Source organism: Natator depressus, chromosome 18 (assembly GCF_965152275.1).
Source record: "Natator depressus isolate rNatDep1 chromosome 18, rNatDep2.hap1, whole genome shotgun sequence".
NCBI classification, from domain to species: domain Eukaryota; kingdom Metazoa; phylum Chordata; order Testudines; family Cheloniidae; genus Natator; species Natator depressus.
In genome coordinates, this window is record NC_134251.1 from 19,038,927 (window position 1) to 19,057,752 (window position 18,826).

General features: G+C 43.3%; 1 long non-coding RNA gene across 1 annotated transcript in view; it reads left to right on the forward strand.

Annotated features, from left to right (window-relative positions):
- LOC142000881 (uncharacterized) overlaps positions 1-18,171 on the forward strand; it is a 64,326-nt gene extending 46,155 nt beyond the window's left edge. The window contains exon 3 of the long non-coding RNA XR_012642349.1: positions 17,832-18,171. This is a non-coding gene — a long non-coding RNA (uncharacterized LOC142000881). The remainder of the gene's footprint in view (positions 1-17,831) is intronic.
- Positions 18,172-18,826: the final 655 nt, after the last annotated feature.

Consider the following 18,826-nt stretch of genomic DNA (forward strand, 5'->3'; position numbering starts at 1 on the left):
CTAAGATTAAATGCCTCAGAAAAGGAGGGACCTAAAAAGCAACCCCCTCCCGCCCCTGGCTCAGAACCTGTCAGGTTTAAACTAAGCAGAATGGGGGATGGTTGGAGCTTTGATGGGAAACAACCAGTGAAAACCCAGGTGCCATAGGAATTGTGTTGAGGGTACACTGGGTGGTACTCTGAGTCAATGGCACATCAGTGACTCGGCAGAGTGTTCCAGAGAAGGGTGCTACAAGTAACTTAGATATGAAGTAATATTAGAGGTACTAATGGCTTGTGGTCATGAATGGTACCATGGAACTTTCTCTGGAGTAGGGATGTTAACAACAGCATCTGGCATAATTACCAGGGGAGTTTTGGGTAGACAATATGCAGTTTCAGCTTGATATTATCAACTTCTTTGCTTCCAAATTGGTTTGATATGTGCCATTAAGCAGCTGCCATGTTCCACTGCAGAGGTGGCAGCATTTAAGTGTTGTCAGCATTTAAGTGATCTATATATTGATTCGAACACATTTTATTATTATTAATTACATAATACAAGAAGAAGTCCAGCAAAATGAGTAATTTCTCCTCAAGGATCAGGAGAAACCTAGTGGTTTGTAGTTTTGTGAAACTGCTAGACCTTTTATGTATTCATTCATTCCTGTGCTAGCCTTTGGGCAAGAATGCTTTCAGACAAGGTTTATTGTTTGCATAGCACAGCTTCAGCTCAGAAGTATATTATTTTTCAAATGTGTTTTCCTAGAAAATAATGAAACAACTTATGGGGGACAAAAAAAGTTCATGAAACTTTTGGAAGTTTCGTGAAACCTGGGATTTAAGAATGAAAATCCACGCAGAAACCCAGAACTCACAATGTTTTCCAGAGCCAAACAAAGCTTGAACCTCAGAAGTTTTAAGCTTGTTTTTAAATCTAGCAACCCATCATTTTTGTATGGATCCTAAGTTCTGCAAACAAGTTCTTCCCACCCACGTGTTCTCTCCCTACACCCATGTGCGTTACATTCACACTACTGGGACCTCCATGCTTCTGGTGAGGAGAATTTTGTTTCCTGTGGTTTAAGCAGCCTCAGGACTCTCCTCAGCACTATAGGTTAATAACTGAAACTAGCAGTTCTCATACTGTGGTCCGAGGAGCCATGGCTGTTCTCCCACAGGGAGATAGCTGGTCGTGGTTCCAACTCCTCTCTCAAGAGTCCTGTAGATGCAGGTGGAAACAAGGGAGCAGAACCACGCTATCTGTGAATAAACAATTGCTGTTATTGCCAAAGGGCTGATTGCAAATGGGACTGGGAGGCTAAGGAAGGAGGGTCTGTGTGATTATGAACGCAAGGGGAGATGGGTCCACTAGGTGATCTATTAGGCTGTGGTCCATGCCATGGAGTAGCTGGTCTGAACAAATGCTGTGCACATGTGATTCAGGCAAAACCATCTCATTCTACATAGGGAGAAAGTGATCAGTTCTGTGTTGCTCAGCACAATATGTAACAGGCCTCGTCCTTGACTCATGGTTCGACATGGAAAGCCGTTTGGAGTAGATTCTGCTCTGGTTGTTAGAGACTTTCTGAACTGGTTGTCCACTGTGAGAATCCATCAAACAATCAGCATGATTAAGACTCTTCATTAGAAAAGAGCATGTAAGCAACAGGGCAGGTGTTCCTGACATTGAGCAATTACTGCTGGCAATCAGAGGACATTTACGCATTAGCTGAGACCTTTCTCCTTCCGCAGATAGCTACCCATTGGAAATTGTGTGTTTAATTGCCCAGACCCCAAACAAATTTAAAATTAGGTCACCAAATCAGTGATTGGGCTGGCATCTTACAATGTCCTGACACTCCAGGGGCCCTGAGCTCACTGTAGAGACACAAGGTTTGGTACTTTCTGCATTTTCTGCATCCCACGTGCTTGAGTTTAAAATTGGTTTTGCCTGTTTAAAAAGTGAGTGATCTTCATAGAGGCTTATCAGGCCAAACCTGCTCCCACTGGAGTGAATAGCAAAATATTCATTGACTTCAGTGGGGCATGATCAGACAGCTGAAAACTATCCTCCACTCCCTCCTTTTCTAATCAGCCTTTTCAGAGGAACCATTTATATTAGACTGGAGCCCCTGGGGACAGGAATCTTACTTGATGCCAGTTTGAAAAAGGGGTTGTAGCTGCCTTGGTGAATCCAGATAGTATGGTGGTGAGGGCCATATAAGTAGAAGGATACATAGATAGATGGTTGCATAGGAGAATAGATAGATGCCATTTAGCATCACCAAAATTTCATTTGAGAAAAAAAATATTGAGTTCAGCAGTGCAAAATGTTGTCCAGGAAAACCAAGTTAGCAGCATGCCCTAGCTGGACAGATGAGGTACCTGGACAAATAGAACATTTTATAACCTTTCATTAGAATCTCTCTCTGTATTGTCCATCTCCTCTATCTCTCCATTCAGTGATATCAACCTACAATATCTCGAACTTCTCTGGGACAAACTCTCGTCGGGCATGGGCATGGGTGTAAGTGCGAGAGAGAGCTGGATTGTTTGTTGTTTTTATTTTGCGAAGGATTGTGAGGCTTTTGCTGCCCAGGATTGATTTGGGACCCAAGAAAGCAGGCCTGTTATTGGTTCGGACTCCTCTCTGTTTATCAGCAGCCAGCAGAAGCTCAGCTGGTTCAGGTCCCACTGCAAACATTGGTTACCTGAGGAAGCGAAAATGCTCTGAAAGTGTAGGAGCCCTCAGGTTAATTCAGTTTGGGTCGGTTTCTAAAGTCTCTCTCTTTTCGTCTCAGGAAAGCAGTCTCTGTGCTAGCACTTCCCCTCGGGAAGAGGTGCCTGGGACTCCAGCCTAGCCATACATCTCTGTCAAAATCTCTATGAATAAATTAACCTTTTTAAAGATTAGTGCACCCTAATACCGCAGGGTTTAAAAAAAAAAACAGAACAAATGCTAATAGTGCCTTGACAGACCTCGCCAGATTTTGTGCTGTGGATCATCGACATAGAGTTACAGCAGTGAACGCTTTAAAGGCACGGCTATGCAAATATGGACCAGTTGGCCTAATTCTTTCTGTGGGTGGCTTGGGGAGGATGTGAATGCAAATTAAAACAAGTCATTGGTGGTGGGTAACCTTCATTAAAGCTAATAATAATTAATAATCCTGCCTTCACCTTCTCTAGCACATTTAATCCGAGGTCCCCCCCGGCACTTCACCCATATTAGTTAACTGAGAGCAAATTGTCTTATTTGAGGCAACCAACTTTGAAGAATTAGGCCACTCTATTGAATGCCCAGCAGCTGAAATATTGGACCCAAATTTATTTCTGAAGCAATGGAACTCAGGGAAGCTCCCCTTTTATTTCTTAATCAGCATGTCAACTGGCTCCTGCCCCCCTTGTCTTTGGCTCTTTATCCAGGTCTCTATTTCAGTAGGACAGATCAAGGGGAGGTCAGGAATCTTTTGAGCTAGTCTCTTGCTGTTGAATTGCTGGAATTGATCTGATCTTTTCCAGGGACTCACTGGGGGCTATTTCAAAGATGATGGGGGGGGGGGGAAACACGTATTTTGATTTTTGATCCTTTTGAGATGAATTATGGGGAGGAAGCTGTCTGCTATTGGAGGAATTAGTACAATTCCTTGTCAGATGTGCAATCCCATTAAAAATGCATTATCTGTTTTCAAAGCTTAAGTCTGGGTGTTGGTTGAGAGTCTTTAAAATATTATTGTAAACTTTCACTGAGAAAAAGGATCACTGAGTCTTTCATGAAGGCTAATCCCACTTCAACTACCTTAAACCATCCACTTCTGGGGTGGCCTTCCCAAGAAATGTCAAGCAGGAGCAGACGTTGAAAGTATCTCATTAAATTATTCTGTGAAACTCACACTGGAAGGTATATGGATTTGTTTTTAAGGCATTGTTAGAAAAACTTGACTCCTAGAATTCAGCTGATTTGTTATGACAATGATTCTGCTTCCACAGGCCTCTAGAAATCACCCTTTGTGTTTCCGTGAATTCCATTTAGGGCCCAGTGTTTGAAAACCCTTCCTGGACCAAGCCTCCAAAATGTGTTTGCACCTGCCTGAGTGTGCAAATCCCACAGAGGATGGGTTCCCCTTGAGCATATGTGCGCATTTTGCAATTTTATATGCTCCTTTTAGAAGCATCCCTTGCCTATTTTGAGCACATGGAAAACACTAAGAACACTTTTTGTTTATAAAATATTTGTCTTGGTGTCTCACACTTCCTAGTTTATTATTATTACTTACCTTATATAAATCAAATGTGCACGAAAATCTCATCTGCTCCTCATATGATTGTCACTCTGAGTCATAATCACAATCATTCAAACAACTCAGGCAAAAGACTTGATTGGTCATTCACCCATCCCCTGGCTGGTGTAATATTATTCCCTACGATGAATGTCTAGAGATTTGTTCAGTTTAGCTTTTAGTATCTTAAACAATGGGGCTTCCCTCACTTCCCATTCACAGTCCAACTGTTCTCATCCTTAAGCAGTTTCTCACGAAATGCAGCTTAGCCCTTTCTTTTTTTGTTATCCCTTGTGTGTGACATCATGAGCAAGATAATCCCGTTTTGATGTCACGAGCAATAAAATGTCGTATTTAGGGTTGAAAGTTTTAGCTGAGGCGGGGTCATTTTTATGATAGCCAAGCCAGTTTATTCATCAATTCAATATGAGAATGTAATAAATTCTAGTCTAGTCTATATTGTTCTTATAACACTGCCATCACCCTAATATCTGAGCACCTTGTAGTCGGTCTATGAACTCAATCTGTATATGTTTAATAATGAAGAAAGTAGGGTCGCCACATCTTTAAAGAAAGGAAAAAAGGTCTTTGGCAAGCAAGGGACTCCTGCTAGGTCCATGCCAGCACTGAGGGGCATGTTTCATGCTACTTTGTTTTTCTTTTCCGTCAGAAGACTTGGCAGAAAGTAAGCAAATTCCACCGGTCTGGCTGAACATTGTGGCGTGATCCAGTAACCCTATTTCCAGACTGGTTCTCTGGCAGGCCTATGAGTTTCTATAACAACTCAAGTCCCTCTGAATCACAGTAGGCAAATAAAACATAGCACAGTCCCTGTGTTATCTCTTGAAATACCAATAGCTTTATAGGTTCAAATCCCTGCTAGGCAAAATTGCCAATCCACCTGTTAAAATGTTTTTCAAACAATGTATTAAAATAGCTATAAAAGCCCTAAATATTTTGGATAATATGTTATGTTTGAAACCTTTTTAATATGCTTTGATTTTATTTTTAACTATGTCTGAACGCACATCGTGGCTTGAAAACAAACGCTGAAAGTGAAATAAAGTAAACAGGAAGGAGAAAACAAGCCACAGCCTGCCTTTTAGCTGATCCATATAAACATTCAGTCCAATGTTTTACAAAGAAGAGTTTAGGACAACCCCTGTTCAGCTCAATAAATCAAGTGAGACCAACAAAGATTTTCACCCCCTTCTCCATTTTTGGGTGATTGCTGGGTTTGGAACTGACGAAACACCGAGAGAGAGGTTGCCCTGCTGAAGTTTCCAGCTGCATTTTGCAGGCACCGGAGGTCTGTAAGGTTTGGATAAACTTTGTACAAGCATCTGGAGTGAAACCCTGGCCCTGCTGGAGTCAATAGAAGTGCTGACATTGACTTCAGTGGGGTCAGGATTTCACTTCTGAATTTTTTTGGGTTCTTGCTTGAGCTGAACCAAACTTCTGAACTTTTTGCTGTTCACTCTGCGGTCCTACAGAGAAGTGAATGTCAATTTTGGTTGAAGTCAGTCTATCTCATCGGGTAATCAACCATCCAGTTCCCTTCTTTGCCCTGACGTCACGCTGCGTAGCTGCTTAACTCATGAGAAGTCCTGTAGATTGAGAATCCCCGCCAGAATTTTTCATATTTGCTTCCCACAAATATTCTCTAACAGTCACTCAAAATTTGCTATTCCCACAAACATCCCTCCCACCAATCTGTGCACTAGACCAGTGGTTTCCACCCTTTTCCCAACTCTGACTCTGTGCTACAAAGGGGAAAAAGCTTTGCCCTTTCTGCTTCTATCTGTATAATATAAGGGAGAGAGTAGTCATGTCCGCATCTAAATGCTCTCAATCCCCAGGTTGCAAATGCATGCAGTAGAATACTCATGGAAAATGACCGGAAAAGGAGGGTGACCACACGTGACTCAGATTCATCCCAGTCTTTCTCTGAGGGATAATGTTTTGAGATATTTGCTGAGCTCCTGTTGTCGGATGTCTGCCAAATGCCATCATGGGACAATGGAACTTTTGGGAATGAAGTGGGCAACAAACCCTCCCCCACTTTTTATTCTATACTTTGATAATAACTCAGTGTTTTCCTCCTGAGATGTTTGTATGGCTTTTGCTGCAATGCACCTGCCGTGTGGCAGTCCTTTGCTAACACATTGTTGCAATCATTGGAATATGAAGAGGTTCCAGTTTTTCACTTTGTTGCACATTAAGTCTGATCTACCAGAATAACCCTCAATAACCCAGTTACTCGATCTAGACCTACCAGTACACGGAAGTCCAGCATCCAAATTCTACCTGGATAGGCCTGGTAGGTAGAGCTGGTCCAAATTTTTCAGGTGAAACTTTTCCCTCCAAAAATTTGGTTTGTTGAAACTGAAATTTCCAATTCCAGCAAACATTTCGGATTTGCCCCGGGAAATGTCAAAATGAACATTTTCATTTTGAATCAACATTTAGAAATGAGATGTCCATTTTTTTTTGTTTCACCTTAAAATGTCATTTTGTTTTGAAATAAAATGAAAACTGCCATTTTGCATCACTTCCAAACTTCCTGGGGGAAGGAAAATTGAAATTTTTCCACTGAAAAAAACTGAAATAAGGATTTCTCATTAGAATTTCTTGGAGGGGAAAATTTGGTTATCTGCTCAGCTCTACAGGTATGTTGGACAACACAGCAAGTGCAGTCCCACGTACCTGAACCTGCCAGGTATATTCAGAAGCACGGTAGCTATGTTCTACATGGACAGACCAGGGGCTTTCAGCATCCTTCAAAGGCTTAATCGTGTCAGAGAACGAAGCAAATAAAATCTACTTGGTATCATTGTTCCTTTTACAGCAACTGTTCCACACGTTCACTATTTCTCCTAGTGTTTGTATCTACTCTCCATATTAAATATTAAAAAGAAAAATACAGGGGAAAGAGATGAACAACCCACCTGTATTATGATGGCATTACAGCTCTGCTATATATGCATAAAGACAAGTGTATTCAGAGTTAACCTAATGGAAGTACCTCAAATTCCTTTCCCCACCCTTCTCAACAAAGGACGCACACATGGTCCTCTGCCTTCAGCAGTCCCATGGGCTAGCTTGTGTACCGTATGATGCAGTTGCCGGACCACTTGGTTTTGGCTGTTCTGGAGCTAAGAGAGTTGTGGCTGCCTTGACTTTGACATTTCCTTGCTATTGTGGGTTTATGTCGGAATGTTAATGTTATTTTAACAAAGTTGTGTGTGTTTGCTGTAAATAGCAAGGCCTACAGAAAGCCCCTTGCAACACTGTTCCTACTGTGAGTGAATGATCCCTCAAGTCTGAACTAATTTAGGAAAGTATTGGCCATCTGATTTCAATATTCCCAAGCAGAACAAATTCGTGAGGGAATTGTTGGCCAGTTTTGCAGTATGGGGCACCTGCAAGTGATCAACATAGCTCATACGACTAGGTGTCAATGCAGAATGGGAACAATAATAAGAGTCTGGCATGTATGGGGATCACTCAGCCAACAGGGAGGTGTTAACTGGGAGAGGAAAGAAAATATCATGGTGAAATGTTTTCATTGCTTGGATAGTCAGAAACCAAGGACTTTTCAGAGCCTCAGAAGAAACAGGGCAGGAGATCATTCCATAGCTGCCTTCTCACATTCGAAGCACAGCATTCCCAGAGCTGGAGTCATTCCTATTCTGCCATTCTGCAGCCAACCAGAAGGCCCAGAGATATAAAGTCTGCCAGTAGGGAGGCTGGTGGTGGCAAAAACTGGCCACATCCCCCTTTTACCAGAGAAAGGGGAGGACTGTTGTACATCAGGATCACAGTCCGTTTTACACTGGAGGCATTTTTTAAAGAAAGTAGCTGCAACCTATAGGCCTGAGCAAACAGGCTTCTGCACAGCTTGAGTTCCAGCTTTCTTTTCTATGTTAACCCCCTTCCATGGAACTCAGAGACATCTAGTGGCTGAATCATATATTGCAAGCAAATGCATCATTGCCATGACCAGTGTACCACCATATCTGGGCAGGGCTGGCTGTGAAAGGGTGTGGCCAGAGAGAGTACTGGTTCAATACCTCCCCCAAAGTGGATTTCACCAGTGGGGTTTCCAGTGACAACTAAAGTTGCTACTTCCTTTTTGGACCTGAGCATGGACAATGGTCACAACACTACTCTCTATCCCTTTTGGGGTGAGTGCCCCCTGGCAGTACAAGGGGCTTTGGTGGCACAAAGAAGAGTATCTTGCACACCCCCCTGTGTCATCTGCAGGGAATCTGGCTGATAGCCTGACATGGAAATCTGAAGAATGCAGATCACATTATACAAGGGGCCTATTGAGACAGTGGAGCCATGGAAGATTGCCGTGGTGTGCATGTGTGAGAGTGAGAGAGATGGAGGAGTAGGGGGGATTCAATTTGTGAAAAGAAGAAGCAAAACAAAGACCAGAGTGACAGTTCCTTATGGAAAAGTTCTGCAGAATGTAATAAGATTCAATAGAAATCACCCTAAATACCTACAAAACTTAACAAAGAATGCAATCCTTTCTAGAGGTGTTTCGAACCATCTTATACAATTTTATAGCAGGGATACAATGTCCTCTATATATTTTTTTGAACATATAGAATATAACGGAAGTGTTATAAATGTCTTGCTGTCTTCCCATAATGTGCTGGCCATCCCATACATTTAGGATAAAGACTGAAATGATCTGAACCACAGCAAGCCACCCCTTGGTTTCCGATTCCCTCATCACTAATTACTAGGGCTGCTTTATCCTGTTCACACTCTTTGCAGCTCATACTTTGTCACTTCTTGTTTTGGCTTTGCTCAGCTGCTCCTGACTTTACAGAGTTGAGGTACCCCAGTTTGGGTCAGTGGCAGGCGTTAAGTGCTACTGGTCAACGTATGTTTGCATTATTAGTGTGTTGTTAGTAAGCTCTTCTACACATCTGAAATAACACTGATCTTCCCCCCCCTCCAAATAAAAAAATGAGCCCAAATTTTGTTTTGCCAGTTGCTCCCTCCTATCACTTTCAATGGCCTCTTCCCAGGAGGTAAGAAAACACCCTGTGTGCTTTGCACCAATGGTATTCTGTTGTTTTGGCTTTCTGTGAATGACTGGTTGCAGGCGAATCTGTCAACGGGCCTTGCCAAAGACCAGGTTTTGGATGTTTGCTTTGGGAACATTTTGTGGTTGGATGGCTGTGCTCCATTCCACATGTAAATATGGGCAAAAATTCACATTTAACCATCCTAAACCTTTGGACCCCGGTCAAAGAAGCTATCCCCTCTTTAATATATTGAAATTTTGCATCAAGCAAAAGGACTATTTAGTAGCAAGAATGCCCAAGTCCTGCCAAACCTCTGATTTGATTTGATTTTTTTTTTCAGAAATGCCTAGCACAAAGACTGAACCTTTCTTTAGAAGGAGATGTAGGACGATGAAGCTTAATTGACTCTTGGGCTGTCCGATTTGGAATGATGGCTTCAGGAAGGCTGTCTGCTCCATCAGCTTGCACTTGTACTTGTGGCCAGTTTCCACTCTCAGTTAAATGTGTATAAATCACCGTAACTACACGGCTTCAACAGAGCCACACTGGTGTTACTGAGCCTGGAATTTGGTCCCTGGATGGTTTAAGGCCATGTCTTTCTTCTCTTAATTGTAGGACTAGTCTGAGTGACCGCAAGATGACTTACATTGGTCAGAGGGGCCCAGTATCCAACAGTGGGATCCACAGTGTGCTCAGCTCTGCTGAAAAATGAAACCCCGTCTGACTCAGGCTGGCTGAACTGTGCACTAAGAATGAAACTCAGAGGGTCAGCCCCAACCCTGTGCAGCTCTCAAATCCCAAGGCTTAATAGGACGAGAGTGGCACGCAGGCTTTGGGCTTGGACTTCTGCACAGGAGTGAATTTCACCTTGTATTAAGCTGTTTGTATTATCTACCTCTGGGTATTAGAGAGGGAGATACTGTAGCATCACCACGTGGAGCAGATAGCTGCTCCATCGATTTTTGCCTTGTTTTCTGAAACACATTCATTAAACATTACCATGCAGTGTCAAAGAGGAAGGTGTGCTGTGGAAATCAGCTTTCCCTGCAGAATTGATTTCTCTATGCCACAGGAAGAGGCCTGATAAGAAGGGGCTTAATCCTGCAAACCCTTACTTGCACAAGTCCTCCTCACTCATACAAGCAGTCCCATTGTGTTCAATGTTGCCATTCCAAAGGAGTAGGGGTTTGCAGGCTCAGGCCTGATAAAAGGCAGACTAAAACTGGATCAACATGTATTACAATCCTATTCAGACTCAGGTATTGGCTGAAAAGGGATATGCTGCCTTTTCTCTCTGCAGAGCAGTTTGTAAGCCCACCTGGGGAGAAGTCTCTTGTTCCATGTAGAAGGTGTGAAAGGCATTAGGACATAGGTCTCATTATGACTGACAGCCCTGGGACCAGGAGCACAAGGACTGTTTTAATATCAGTACAACAGTCAGGAAAAAGACCTTTATTTGGAACCAAACTCCGCCCTGCTCTCAGCGGGAGCAAAGCACAAGGGTTTGTTCCTGCTTCCAGCATGGCTGCATTGGTACCCCAGTGTGTAATGGAGGCGCTGGCCTCCGTGTGTGGGGGCGGCTTTGTCTTACATCCTCCTGGTCTTTAATGTTTCTGCTGCAAACCCTCTTGGCATATAATTCACTCTGCTTTTGCAAACCTACCAATTGTCAAATCAGTGCACCATACTGCTTAGCCACTTACACACACTTATGGCCATCTGACACCCATTGTGTATCTCACATCACTGCTGACTTTGGCCTAGAAACTTCCATAGCACCTGTACTTTTGTACTCCAGGGATTCCATTCTCTCGGACACTGGGGTCCCTTCCAGAAAAAGGCTCAGAAATGGCAGATTTAGCCACTAGACCTGCTGCTCAGCATTCCAGGTCTTCCTAGATTAGAAGGCACCTGCTGGAATGTTGAATGCGCCAGGCATACAGATGTTCACACACAGTGGTCCATGGAGGGCCAGAGGTGGTCTGCAGCTCACTTGCTGGTATTCCACAGACTAACTGACCACATGGTGCTTGCATTCCTCCTCGTTTCCAGCTGTTACATTGCATTCAAAGACAGCTGAAATACTTTCCTAATATTACTTTTGTCTATAAATAATCGCTGTTGTTGCCACAGGGATGTTCCAGTAGCTTATCCAAGAGACCATCTTTATTGAGATGCGATATACACGATTTAAAAGAAGTTGGAGTCCCTGTCCTCACATTTTGTTCATGTCACTGGAAACAACTGCAGACTAGCAGAAGGCAGCAGAGAACTGGCAGTGTGAGGGTTTATTAAAACACTTGCTTTCTCCGTACACTGCTCAGCTAACACACAAACTTTGAGAGTGCTGAGCTGAGTAAGGTGGGGGCAGCATTGCTTGCTGGACAAAGTTTCTAAGCTACAAAAATATGTTGAAGCCGTCTAAAGTGGAAGAGCTTGATTAAATGGTCAAGTGGCCCTTAACAGACCGTCTGTAGGCGGGACCAGACTCCAGGTGTGGCTGAATGCAGTCTGGGGCATGCTGATTTTATACCTTTGGTCATCCTTTCCCTGTAGTTGCAGGTTTTTGTTCATAGTGAACTGAGATTGTTTCTATTCCTTGATCAAGGGAGACAGCAGCACAAGCAAATGCTGTCCTGAAGCACATTGGATTTTTTTTTTAATCTTTAAAAATCCCTCCATAAATCAGTACGTAAGCTCAGGGCAGCCCTGGGGCTCTCCGAAAGGTGGTGCCTGGTGTTGCACAACTTAGGCCTTGCCTGTTGTCTTTCTTCCATGGCCAGGTCTGACTAGTTCTCTGCACAGACATTCCTGACAGTGCCCATGGGTGCTAGACACATGGCTTTCTGTAAGTGGCTCTCTCCCCACGTGAAAGGGCTCCCTGAAGCAAATGTGCTTTTGTGTGTGCGTGCGTGTGTCTCGTTTCCTTTCTGATAGACAGGAAGCATGTGTGTCTACCTAGGCCTTATCTGAGCAGCTAGCTCAATGCTAAACTTTCCCTTCCGTTATCATTAGTCCTTCGAGGGAAACTCTTCCAGGACTTTCTGACTCACATCCTGGAAACTTCTTTTTTCAGTGCCTTGGCTCTTGCTAGAGATTTTTTTTCTCCCTCTCCTTGTACTTGGACGTGCTGGATGCATAAGACAGATATGGACAAATAACCCAATCTCCTCTTTCTGTCAGGCAGTGTCTGGATTCTCTCCGAAGGACTCTGTGGTGAATGCTTGACATCTTGGATCATTGGGCTGACGCCGTGTCAGTGGAGAGGTAGAATTTGGCCCAGATTCTCTGCTGCACAATGGAGGGGAGGGAAGCTGGGCAGGGGGAGGCCATTTGGGAGTTAGTTATATTTTCAGGGTTCTCTGCCCTGGCACTGGATACCAAAGAGGGAGGTATAGGAGACATGTATGCATGTGCTATGCCCGCTGTTGGTTCCCCCACACAAGGGGTACCCCTTGGTGGTATTTCTGGGGAGCGGAGAAGGACAGAGGATTGACCCCTTTAAGTCTTTCCAATGCACAGTCCTATCAACATCATGCAGGTCCACCAAGCAACACGAAACAGTAACAAACTCTACCATGGGGGTTCATTAAATAAATGAAACCAGTGCCTGGCTATGAATGAGCACCTCTAGGCTTATTCATAGCAGCTCCCCTCACAGGTGGCTCTGTCAGCTGTCTCTTTCCTCAGGTGTTTATAATTTGACTGTGAAAAATTGGCTCTGGGCTTCGCTCAGAAGGGTTTGAGTTATTAAAGACCTTGATAAACAGCAGCTGGACCAGAGCAGCATCTCCTGCTGTGGAGTATGAGAGAAGACGATAGATGTGTGTGTATGGGCCACAAAGAGAGAGGAAAGGGGAGCAGGCTAGCAGGTTACTTCCTGAAGAAGAAGGAAGTGGAGAAGGGTGGGAAAGAATCTGGAGGATGGACTATGCCAATCGTCTACTCTCTGAAGACTTCAGGCGGGGAAAGGAGTAGATGGCCACTGTTCCCCTCCCAAGACATCTAGAGTCAAGGGCGAAATCTGTGGTCTGTTAAGAAAAGAGCTTGTAGGGAGGGATGTAGACTGGCTTCATTGCTCATAGAGGTTTGGTTTTCTGTTTGCTGTGGAAGATTTGCAAAGCCCTATTTGTCTGTCTTACAACCTGGGTTGCTGTCTAATATATATGTATGGCTTTAGGGCCACTAGAGTTCTTACAGAACAAACCACAGAAGGTTACAGTTGTTTCAATGATGTTTTCAGTCCCCCCTGGAAAAGTGTCAGCCTTTGGAATTGAAAGTTATCTGTGCAGTGTCCTCTTTCCTGTTTTTCTCACTCGCATACATGTATGAAGTGGTCATCCTGAAAGCACCTTCTCCAAGAACATAGAACAAGCCATAGGATATTGCTGTGTTCTTAAGGAATCTAACGTATCACAAACCACCGAGTTATTCATATTATTAAAATTATGGGAAAACATAAACTGTGGTTTCTTTGTGCATGGAGTAGTGCGCTCTAGTTGTAGTGTGCAAACAGAATGAATGTTGTTCTGTGGGTCTGGGTTATTTTTAAACATTTGCCATTTCATTCTTGGTTGTTTCATGGACATGTGATTTCACTTTCTGTAAATTTCTTTTCCTTGAAATGGTTGGTTTGGCTTAGAAACATGCAAATATTCATATTTTTAACATGATCTTTTAAATCGGGATTCCAGATTTTGGAAATGCCAAGGTTTTCCTTAAAACTGGACCATTTTTTTTTCACAGAAAACTGCAAAATTAGACACATTTTTCCAAAAACCAGACTGCTTTGTGAATTCTAAATGAAAAACAAAACCTTCTCGTTTCATGATTGTCTAAGTTGGCTGTGAATATTTAGCAGAGCTTATGGTATTTCTTTCTATCCTGACTGCCTGTTTAATTTGTCATTCTTCATTTTTCATTTGCTTTAAGTGGCATGAAATGGAGATGTGCAAGTCATTTGAGCAATATACATTGCCAGGATCCAATACTGGAGGCTTTTGGGACCATTGCTCAGTTCAGAATTACACATGGGGGTATTAGGCCACATTTTTCAAAATTAGAAGTCTAAAGTTACATTGCTAAAGGGTGGAATTTTGAGAAGGGCTCGAGTGACTTAGGTGCACGAGTGAGCACATTGAAAGTCAACGGACTTGGGCTCCTAAGTCACTGACACTCCTTTTGAAAATCTCACTCTCAGGCCTGGTCTATGCTTACAATTTAGGTGGCAATACCTCTGGTGCTTGGGGTGTGAAAAATCCCCCCCCCCGGAGCATTGTAGCAATGCTGACCTAATCCCTGTTTAGACTCAGCCAAGTCTTTGGAAGGACGCTTCCTTTGACCTAGCTACCATTGCTCGGGAAGGTGGTGTTCCTGCAGCAACAGAGAGACCTCTTCCATTGCTAAGGGCTGTGTCTACACCAGAAGGTTGTACTGGCATAGCTACGGCACGGTCTCTGTGCCACTATAGTCTCCATAGTGTAGACATAGCCTTAGTTCATAGTTAGGCACCCTAAAAAGTTACCTGGTTTTAAAGGTGCTCAGTGCACTGAGCAGCTCCTAATGACTTCGATGGGAGCTGCTGGGTGCTCAGCACTTATGAAAATCAGGCTACTTATTTAGGAGCCCCAACTTTAGATGCAGTTTTTGGCCTTGGAACAGATGGATGATTGCGACATATGTTTTCTCTTGACACTACTATTACAGTCTTTGCCAGTAGGTGGGGTTCCAACCCTACCAAAGAAAGCAGGGAAACCTCTTCTGGCATATATCTGCTTGTTGTTTCTGCACATACATACACAGGCTGGCCACATCTGGAAATGTTTGATTTGATATAGTGTCGTTTTACATTGCAGAAATGAGCGTAAGCGGTTTTTTAACCCACCAAGTGAGAAATGTGATCTGGGTTTTACTACCGACCCTTTAAATAAAAAACAGATCGCTTATTAAACCATTATCTATCAAGGATATGGAGAGAGTTAGAAATATCCCAGGATCAGAATCAAATTGAAATTGACACGTTTCTGTCTACTGTCTGATACTAACAGTATGTTTCATTCTTGGGGGAGAGAGAGGGGTTGGGCTGGGATAGCTGCATAAGCACCGTCTTGAAATCACCTCACAAGGGGAAAAACAAACCCAGAATTTAACCAGAGATATAGGATAAAGAAACACTGCTCACATCCTATTCTTGTATCCGTGTTTGCTTTGACCATTTCCATTTAAGTACAAAGCATTGCCCATAGGAAGTCTCTGAAATGTATCATCATGTGCAGCTTGTTATCCAGATTTGGATAAAATCCTCTCTTGTGAGCTCTTTGAGTGGTAATAGATCAGAGGACATCCATTCCTGTGCTTCCTTTCTTGGAAGAGAGAATGTATTGACCGTTGCATCTACTATGTGTGCATAAGAGAGCCTCCAGAGCAAATTCTTTTCTGGTATAAATGGTCATGACTCCACTGAATTCAAGAGAAACGAACCTTCTTATGCTAGTGGGGAATTTGGGCCTACATGCTTGTGCTCGAAGAAGAATCTCTGCTGATCTGGGGCATTACAGATACCAGTTTAAGGGATGCTTACTAGCTGCTACAACTAAATCACAGATGCCTTCACCCATATACGCCCAATTCTTGATTCCTGATCTGATGTGGGTCGACTCCCATCGACTTTAATGCAATTGCTCATGTGCGTAAGGCCAGAAGGATTTGGTTTTGTGTGAATTATGGTAGTAGGCATCTGAAATGAAACCAGCATCAGATTTGAAATGGATTTTTGCCATCATGTTGCATTTAAAAGCTCGTGTTACTTTGGTTGTATTATATAGCACCGCACTCGACCGAGTCGATGTGTCATAAGCTGCCTAATGTAACTATATACTGCATAAATGCAACAGAATGCCTCAGAAAAGTGATATTTCATGCTCACAAGCTAACACTTGGGCAAAGATTAAATCCACTAGAAGTGGGTATGTCCAATTGTTCGTTTGGATTTGCAAATAATTCATTACCCGCATTATCTTTGTTTGAAATGTTCAAAGCTTGTGGTAAATCATTAGGGCCCTGTTTTAAATCCCAACATAGGACTTAGGGCCAAATACTCTCTCTCTCTCACACACACACACACACTCACACTCTCTCTCTCACTCACTCACTCTGAAGTGAATGGGAGCTGCCCTCATGCAGCTTCTGGTGTGGCTGGAATAATTGTTTTCCTTCGTCAGTGGGCATTAGCAATGGGTGGATCTGAACCATTTCAGAGAGATGGTGCCAAACTGTGGGCTGCTCATTGCTAGCTTTGCTGAATCACTTTTGGTTTTGAGATCTCACAAGGGCAGGCTTTTAGATGGGAGTGCAGCCAAAGGCCGTGTGGCATAGAGGAGTAAACTAGGAGTCTGGGGGTGAGTCAGGATCTCCTGAGCACTTATCCCAGCTTTGCCACTGACTCAGTGTGTGGTCCTGGGAAAAATCATGTCTCCGCCCCAGGCCTCAGTTTCCCCAGCTGCACAATTGCAGATACATTTGTTGGAGAGCATTAATTGTTGTCAGAATTAACAAACCAGCTCTTGAAAACAGCTGAGAAAGCACAGATTCTGATTCTGCTCTCATGTACGTTGATTTAACTCCATTGGAGTAGTTCCTGGTTTACACCAACAGAATCAGACAAGTGATTGCCAATTTTTCCTGCCCTAGTGGGTCCCCACAGTGCTAGTGCCACTCAAGGAGAGAGGGCATCCTGCATGCAGCTAGGCCTCAAGCCATTTAAATGTAATGAAACAGATAGACCACTTGCAGAGGTTGCCCAGCAAAGGGAAGATATTCGTCTTAAGCTTTTGCCTACCCGAATGCCAAATAAATCTGTCGGACTTCAGTATAAAAACAAACCTGAAGCTATCTGCTAGGCTGGCAAGTGGAAAATCTGTTCCCCAGCACCAGCTCGCTGTGTGACATGCAACATTTCAAAGCACAAATTGACCTTTCTTGGAAGTGATAACTGAAATAACATTTCACCATTTAAAATTAGAGACACTTCAACAGCTACAACAAGTGTTGCGAGTTTCCCTCTTATCAAGTTGGTGGGGGATTTCTGATCTCTTCTGTGTCGAATCCTTGATTGGCTATCACCATTCTTGACATGCCCTGTTGCCTGCAGTGGATTGGCCAGGGGCAGATTTATATCCTCCTGTCACAGCCAATAGAAATAAGGTGTTTCTTGAGTCACTGTTTAGTTACAGTGACAGAACCCTGATTGGGTGAAGCGTTGTGATTTATGGGTTTTTGCTGAGGAGTAACTGACTTTTATCAGGACATAATGATGTGGTACTAATGCTCATTGCGAGTCAACATGGCTGACCAGTTTTAAAAGGTCAGCTTTTGACCTTGTCTGTGTTTAAGTAGATCTTATTGTACTGTAGGTAGGCTGGGGTTACGGATTCCCAGAAAACAAAAGCCCACATTGTATCTTTCTTTGCCCCCGCCCCTCCATTTTGTTTTAAAGGTCTGATGGAAATATTTTTTCTTTTCAGGTTGATGTATGTGCTCCCGTTCCCAGTGCATTAATGTGATTGGATTTTGGATATGATGGTCCCTTAGACATTCCAGAAAGAATGTCAGTTTCTCTGAGTGTGTGCGTGCGTGCGTGTGTGTGTGCGTGTGAGAGAGAGAGAGAGAGCGAGAGAGCAATGTCTCTGAAGAAAGAGATGGCAGCTAAGAAATGCACTGAAAGAAGTCTCCAGGCACTGGATCGTCTGACAAAGGTTGCCCAACGGACATATGTTGAATTGTATATCTCCTACTTGTGCAGTTTTAGGGGGTCTCTGTACTCATGGAAACTTCCCTTAAATGTGACTGGGAGATGTGTACATGCAGAGAGAGGCGGAGGTAGACACTTGAGTTGCTACTTTTAATAATGGGCCTGATCCGAAGTCCACTGAAGGCAATGGTAGCCATGCAAAGGGAACTTCTCGAGGCTATCACAATATGCCTTCTCATGCTGCGTTCTGGCACCATGCACCACTATGGCCTGATTGCCAGCTATGGTGCTGCATTCATTGCAAATAAAACAAAAGCTGGGTCAGTTAATAGTACTTTCTTTCCTAAACCAGAGACCACATTGAGAGTGTGAGTCACACTGTCAGAGCAGCCATCCTCTTTGACCCTGGTTTAAAATGTTACTAAATTTTCTATTACAAGCATCTGGTTGGGCAAATAATGGAGATCCCAGAAGCTCCTTTGTGAAGGGTAACAGATGACCTGATTGTCCTGAGTGTTGCATTTCAATGGGATATGAGTGTCTTTCTTTCTTAGGCTCCTTTGCAAATCTCACTCTAAATCTTTCACTAGATACCACCAGGGTTATTGACCCAGATGTTTACAGCTGTATTGGTAATGTTACCAGTTCATGGGCAATGCACTGTTTCTACAGCTGGTTTGTAAGCCATTGTGCTGTCAAGTAGTTTCGAAAGATCGTATATGCATATAAATCTCAACCTAGCAAACATACATCAGTATTCATTCGCAG